Source organism: Quercus lobata, chromosome 3 (genome assembly GCF_001633185.2).
Source record: "Quercus lobata isolate SW786 chromosome 3, ValleyOak3.0 Primary Assembly, whole genome shotgun sequence".
NCBI classification, from domain to species: domain Eukaryota; kingdom Viridiplantae; phylum Streptophyta; class Magnoliopsida; order Fagales; family Fagaceae; genus Quercus; species Quercus lobata.
The window spans coordinates 10,870,940-10,878,425 of record NC_044906.1 but is presented as its reverse complement, the minus strand read 5'-3'; positions in this window follow the sequence as shown (position 1 = coordinate 10,878,425).

Sequence of the window (7,486 nt, the reverse complement as noted above, 5' to 3'; positions counted from 1 at the left end):
TTGATTCTTGGATATAGTAAAAACATAATTCTATTCACCCCATGCTTCCAAGAAAAATTAATTGCTGGGGATTTCTCTACTACCTAAACCTCCACTTCACCGCCCCCATAGAATTTCTACAATTCATCATGATCCTTCTCACTGCATCGCACCAAGCTGATTTAGTCCAAGCCTTAACCAAACTCTTTCAGTTAACTACAAGAGTTTGGCTATTAAAAAACTCAAAAGTTCTGATCATATTAAATTATTGAAAATAAGAGAAAACCTCCTACTCTGTGTTAACACATGATGAAAAATTTTGATTCTTGGATCGTTCCACATTGAAATTACTAAGACTCTGATAGGAGGAATGCAAATGACCCAATAGTTAAGGAGGAAAGTGTAAATGCATTTTTTATTAATAGAAGAAAAAAAAATACTTAATTTAGTAAACAAAATATTTTAATAACATAAAAAAAATGTAAATGTAAGTTATAATTTTTTTTTTTTTTTTTTTTTGTGCCTGGTTTCAATTTATTTTTTTGAACCTAGCATAGGAGTTAGTACCATCATTGTTACACTTAAGGTTACTCATAAATTAAGTTAACTATAAATATATATTTCAAATAAGTAAAACATAATACAATAAATAAATGATCATTGATAAATGAAGTTGAAAGATCAATATAAATATATGATATTCTAGAACCATTAAGGTCGAACCTGAGACCTGGAAATGCTAGGTGCCATCAAACCATTAAGGTCATTGGTAGCAAATTATTTTTTAATAGTATGACATAATCTAGAAAGCACAAACACTTTATTTGATGTGTTATACTCATGTTGGACACAAGACAGGTCTAGAACACATCTACACACATGTCCCAAACATGTCCCATTTTTTTTTTTTTTTTTTGGTTTTTTGTTGTTGTTGAAAAGTGGTGGGACACGGTGGGGACATGGAAGGATACTTATCTTTTATTTCTTTTTGAAAGCTCACTTAGTGTGTACAAACACTTATGAATGTTTAGACCCCCAAAATCAAATTTTCCAAGACAAGCTTATATTCAAACAATATATGTGTGGAATATGAAGTATAAGCAATACCCAATTGGCAAACTACTTTAACACATAATTAATCACAAACACAGTAGCAATTAATGGTTAAAGAGTAAGGGAAGAGAGAAGCAAACACAAGATAACACCAGCACATATTATCGAAGAGAAAATCGAAGAACTCGGCGAAAATCTTCTCCGTTGCCCTTCAAGTGGTAAAATGATCCACTAGAAAATTAGTTGGGATACATGAATAGCAATAGACCTTCCAAGCCTAATCTACTCGATGCACCTAAGCCTTCCAAGTTTCTTGCTCCAATAAGGTTACATCGAACCGCGTCTTCTTTAACTTTCCGGATCCCGCAATAAACTTCATATTGCATCCACCATCCTCGGCATCTTCCAATGCTATCCAAACTCCAAAAAACACTCTCAACACTTTGAATGAGTGTGCATAGTGTTTGGGTACAAATCTCCTCTCAATGGGTATAACAATGGGAGAGGGAAGGAGAAGAGACTACAAAGATTTCTCTTAAGAATGAGTTGCTCTCTCTCCAACAAGGTGGGTGTGTTGTAAAAACCTCTCTTAGGGTTTTTCTCTCAATAGGTTCCTTATAATTTCTGTGGGTAATGAAGGTATATATAGTATGAGTGATGGAGAAATAGGTCACACTAAAAAAATCCTTCAACCAATGAAATTCGTGGGTCACTTGTGGGTTGCCTGAGTCGCAAAATTTAGTTGGCTGAGTCGTAAAATTTAGTTGGCATAGCTAGCACATGTCTCTTTAACTTCCATAGCTGGCACTTGACTCTTCAGCTTCTAGCATGTGCTCCTCACGTGACTTTTAGCTGTCTTGATCAAATCTTCACCACTTAATACTAAACTCATTACAAATAAATCCCACAAAAATACAAGGAAATAAATTTATACAATTACAACACTTTTTGTCATGGAATAAGCCAACACTAATGTTATGATAAAAATCATAACTGTTAGGATATATGTGGAACTTGTTAGAACATATGTTATTGTAAATTGGCTAATTTTTTGACAAAATGCATTTTACTTGTAATTACGTAGATCTAGGATGTTTTTAATATTTTAAGGAATAAGAGTTTAAGTCTAGTATTGAAGCCATGCAAAAACAAGTGAATATGTGTTGTAAATTAACGCTTGACAAATAGCTCGACAGATAAATCTATCAAGGTTTAATGTTTAATTTTCGACAGCTCTCGGCAGAAGTTATATCTATTGAGAATTATGAAATTTAGATTTCCAGGTTTGTTTTTCACACATATCCAAGTTATTTGTGTAAGGTTTCTTTTCTTACAACCCTAAACATATATAATGATTATTTTAAGGGCCATCTAAGGTGATGCAAAGTGATTATTTACTCAAACTGTGACCGGAGACAATTTACCCTAGTTCATCTTTTTCTTGAAGAAGCTGCTGCATCTTTGCGCCAAAGGTTTTGTAACCAAGGAGTTTCTTAATCTTCATCGTCTGGATGAACTAAAGAACTTTGCAGCCAACTTCTTTCTCAAGTTGGTGTGTTAGTCATGTACTTGGATCTGTATATTGATTGGTCAGGCACGTACTGGGAGTTGTGCATTGAAAGGAGAGATTGTCACTATATTACAAGTTCAATTGTGTATTAGGGTAAGGGTTCAACTGTAGGTTGGTATTAGGTACTGGGATTCCTTTTACTTATTACCGTTTATTCTGATAATAGTAGATTCTCGGGAGTGGTGACCTTAAATTCATCTGGTAGAGTTTTGTCTCGGTGATTTTCCCCATTCATAAACAAATCATCTGTGTCAAATTTATTTTTCGTTACATTTAACTTAGTTGGTGATTTGTTCGTACTACCACGCTTATTGCATGTAATTGAATCTAATTAATTACACTTGGTTAAATTAATTAATTAAATTACCAAATGGGTCAATACATTCTTGGCTTATCAATAACTTAACAATCTCCCCCTTTGGCTATTCCGTGACAAAATACCCTAAAACAGACTCTAGACTTAAACATAAGTTTGGGAATAATGGCAAAACTCACTCACACCTAAATCTAGAAGCTATGATAAACTTGGAACATACATACCTGTAGCCTGAAACACTTGCACAAAACACATTAGAACCTTAAGGTAAAGCAAATAATAAGAGGATAAGTATAATGTAACAAGTAAATTGTGATCAAGTAAAAATAATGTGAAACATATGAGCAACTTGATCATACACCAAAATAGTCATATAGAAATGACTACAATGATCACATAGTAAAGCAAATGATCTTCCGAACATACATTCAATCAAGCATAATAGCATAATGATGTATGCATATCCAACACTCAACTGATACAAGAGTACTAAAGCAAGAAGCATTAGGTTTAAATTGCATTAAGGATACAAGATCCAACGAGGGCACAAGAGTACTAAAAAAAATGCAAAATATTAACTAATAGTACTAAACAACATAAGTAAGGGTACATAAAGAAAAACAAACAAAACAAAGTTTTCTTATAATCAAAGTCTTCTCTCTCTTGGTATATGCATCTCCCCTATGTTAATCTCTTCCCCTACGAATGTGCATGAGATAAAATTTCTCCCTCTAAGTATGTGCACAAAAGTCATATAAAAATGACAAAACGCTCCGGTATATTCTCTAGAGTATACTCTCCCTCTTCTTGTCACCAATAGACAGGTTCAAGGAGAAATGAGGGCAAGAGATGAAGGTATGAACAAGGATAATGATGCATAAGGAGTGCGAGATAAATGAGACAAGAAGCTCAAACAAAAGACAAAACAAAATGCTACAAATTATAAGGTAAATATGACATGTTAGGATGAAGAAACAAGGTATAGACTAATACATGACAAGGGTAGCAAAGGTGTGTGCAAGAGTTGGCTATATGTAATGCATGACCAAAGCATGAAAAATGCACATGTGGGACAAGGTGTGTTAAATACACAACCAATGAACCAATAATGTTCTTAATGAGTAAACATGAGAAACCCCAAAGTTTGGTACTCATCGGAGTCCAAACAAGTGAGAAAATCCTAAGAGGCATTTTATCAAACACTTAGTGTGCACATTATGAACAATAATGTAAAAAAATGCATAAACATCATGAAATCTACCCTTAATACATGTTCTTTTTGTCATAAGGGGTCAATGTCCAAAGAAAATCATCAAAAGAAACAAATCTCATACAAAAAAATTTGATAAAAATTAAGTTTTCCCTACCCCTATGATGAAAATCCCAACCAAGAGCAAAAAAACTCTCCAAAACATAATCTATGGATCAAAATCAATGAAAAGAGTTCAGAATTACCTTAGAAATGTTAATGGAATGAAAAACCATTTAAATTGGTTGTGTTTTGATGTAAAAATATTGAAAGAGGGGTTTTAGAGAGGATGAGAGAAGTTTAAAATAGGTTTCCCATGAAAAACCCTTAAAAAAAAACTGATTCTGGGCATTTTGGTGACTAGGCAAGTCACAAGACAAGTTGCTAGTGAGTCGTGAAGGCCTTCAGATAAACTCGCTACTAGTGAGTCACCAAATAAGTAGCCAAAACTCACTACTCACAAGTGAGTTGCCAAACGAGTAGCCAGAAATTCTACACCTATTTTTCAACACAAAACATACTTAAAAAAGAAAAGAAAAACAAAGTACTAAACATTAACACAAAGAGTGATAAAAATCACTTCCAAATACATAAAAATGATCAAAAATCTTTTTAGTTTGATCAAACATGTAGTTGAGCACACATACAACATATTTAATCAAGTACAATCGAACAAATAAATAAGACATTCATTGAACATAAGACATGTGTGTTGTGTATGTGTATCAAATGTGGAATAGTCCTTTAGTCTAGAGTGAAGCTTCAATAATCAAGTCAATCAAGTCATACACTACTAATACTAAGTCAAGTGGTTTATCTCAATTATAGAAATGAACATCTATGACCTCCCACAAGAAAATGATTACATATCTTTGAAACTTTTCATTTGACTTATTACAATTCATAACATTTCATCATTTTTTTTATCTTTACACTTATTTTTGTGAGCGATGCCTGAATTTTTTGATATTTCAATTTGATGAACAAGCCTTTGGCTTTTAGCACCATACATTTCAATACATGTCGCTTTCCTTTTTTTCTAGTCAAATACTAGTTTGTGCGACGACTGTTTCAGCTTATTGTCTCTTTTTGAGATTTGACATTGGTTGAACTCTTAAGCAAAAACAATGAGTGAAAAGAGATATAGGCACAAGTTTACGCATGTCTCAAGATCAACAAAACTATTAACTATTCATTCATGACAAGTTTGAAGATCTATTTACAACAATCACATAAATGTCAAGATGTTTTCCACAAAGATACAAGTACATAAAGAACAAGCTAAGCTCGTTAATGCACAAGGCCATTAGTACGGAGTTACAAGGCTAAACATGCATGTGACAATACACAACAACGCCAATCAAACTTTTTGGATTTTACACTTTTTATGTGTTTTTGGATTTTTGACATAAAGCAAGTAAATAATAATAAAAAACAAAAAACAATGCATATAAAGAAGTGCAAGATGCATAAAATGCATGAAGATATAACATTCAATGCATGAAGGGTCCTACAATATTCGAAAGAATTAGATTAAGAACCAAAAGAGCAAAAGCTCCACCATAGGAACCCTTCCTCATCCAAATGATATAATTGTTTAGAATGAGTGTCTCATGAGAAGAGAGACAAGGGTTGGAAGAATGAGTCCTACAACGATCGAAAGAATTAGATCAAGAACCAAAAGAGCAAAAACTTAGCCATAGGAACCCTTCCTCATCCAAATGGCACGACTGTTTAGAATGAATGTCTCATGAGAAGAGAGACGAGGGTTGAAAGAATAAGAATTGAAGATGCACATACACAATGAGTTAAGAGCATTAAACACTTTCTTTAACAATATGCTATTTTCACTCAAATCTAGTTTACCATTTTTAGCACAACTTCCAAGAAGCCCAAGTTTCTCTTTTCTTTTGATTTTTTTAAGAGCATGAAACTTAGAGCAATGAGGTCTTAGATGACCAAAAGCACCACAATGGTGACAAACAATGTGTTTAGGTCCACTAGGCTTTTTGGGAAGGGATCTAGCAACATGATTTTGTTCTCTCTTTAACTTATGACATTGAGGTCTTATATGATTAATCACATCACAATGGAGATAAGTTGGAACAAATTTAGATCCATCCAAATCTTAGGTTGAGACCTAAACGGAGGCTTTGACTTAAGAGTCTTTCTTTCCACCTTTTGATTTCTTTTATGTGGAGGAATGTACATCAATTTGTCCTTTGAGGTAGAACACACAATAGGCATAAAATCGGATACCACAACATGATTGCAACAAATATTTTCATCATTTTTAGCAATAGGTTCAACAATCAAACACTTGGCATGCATCTTAAGAGACTCATTTTCACATTTTAGCTTATTAACAAGTTTATTAGATCAAACAAGTTTAGCATCTAAGTCCACATTCAAACATTCAAATTCTTTTAGCTTTTCAAGAGATTTTCAACAAGTTTCTTATATTTCTCAACCAATTTGTTGGATTTATTGAGCTTATCAATCAAATCATCCTTTTCACAAATAAATTTACTCAAATTCTTAAAAAACTTCTTTTCCTCTTTCTTCAAGAGTTTGTCATTTGGAATTTCAATAACACCCATAGATTCAAGTAACATGTTATCACAATTATGAGGATTAACACTCATAGATGCATTTTTACAAACACATGGCATGTTACACTCACAAACATCCATAGAAGCATACAAAGCATTATCCATGGTAATAAACACAAGGGGTCAAGGATGACACTTAGGTAATGAAACCAAAACAAGTGTACCTACTCTAATACCAATTGAAATCTTACTTAGTGTGTACAAACACTTGTAAATGTTTAGACCTCCAAAATCAAATTTTCCAAGACAAGCTTATATTCAAACAATATATGTGTGGAATATGAAATATAAGCAATACCTAATTTGGAAAACTACATTAACACATCATTAATCACAAACACAACAGCAATTAATGGTTAAAGAGTTAGGAAAGAGAGAAGCAAACATAAAATAACACTAGCATGTGTTATTGAAGAGGAAATCAAAGAACTCGGTGACAAACCTCTCCGCTCCCCCCCAAGCAGTAAAATGATCCACTAGAAAATCAGTTGGGATACATGAATAGTAATAGACCCTCCAAGCCTAATCTACCCGATGCACCTAAACCCTCTAAGCTTCTTGCTCTAACAAGGTTACGCCGAACTGTGTCTTCTTTAGCTTTCTGGATCCTGCAATAAGCTTCATATTGCATTGGCCATCCTTGGCATCTTCCAATACTTCCCAAACTCCAAAAAACACTCTCAACACTTTGAATGGGTGTGCATAGT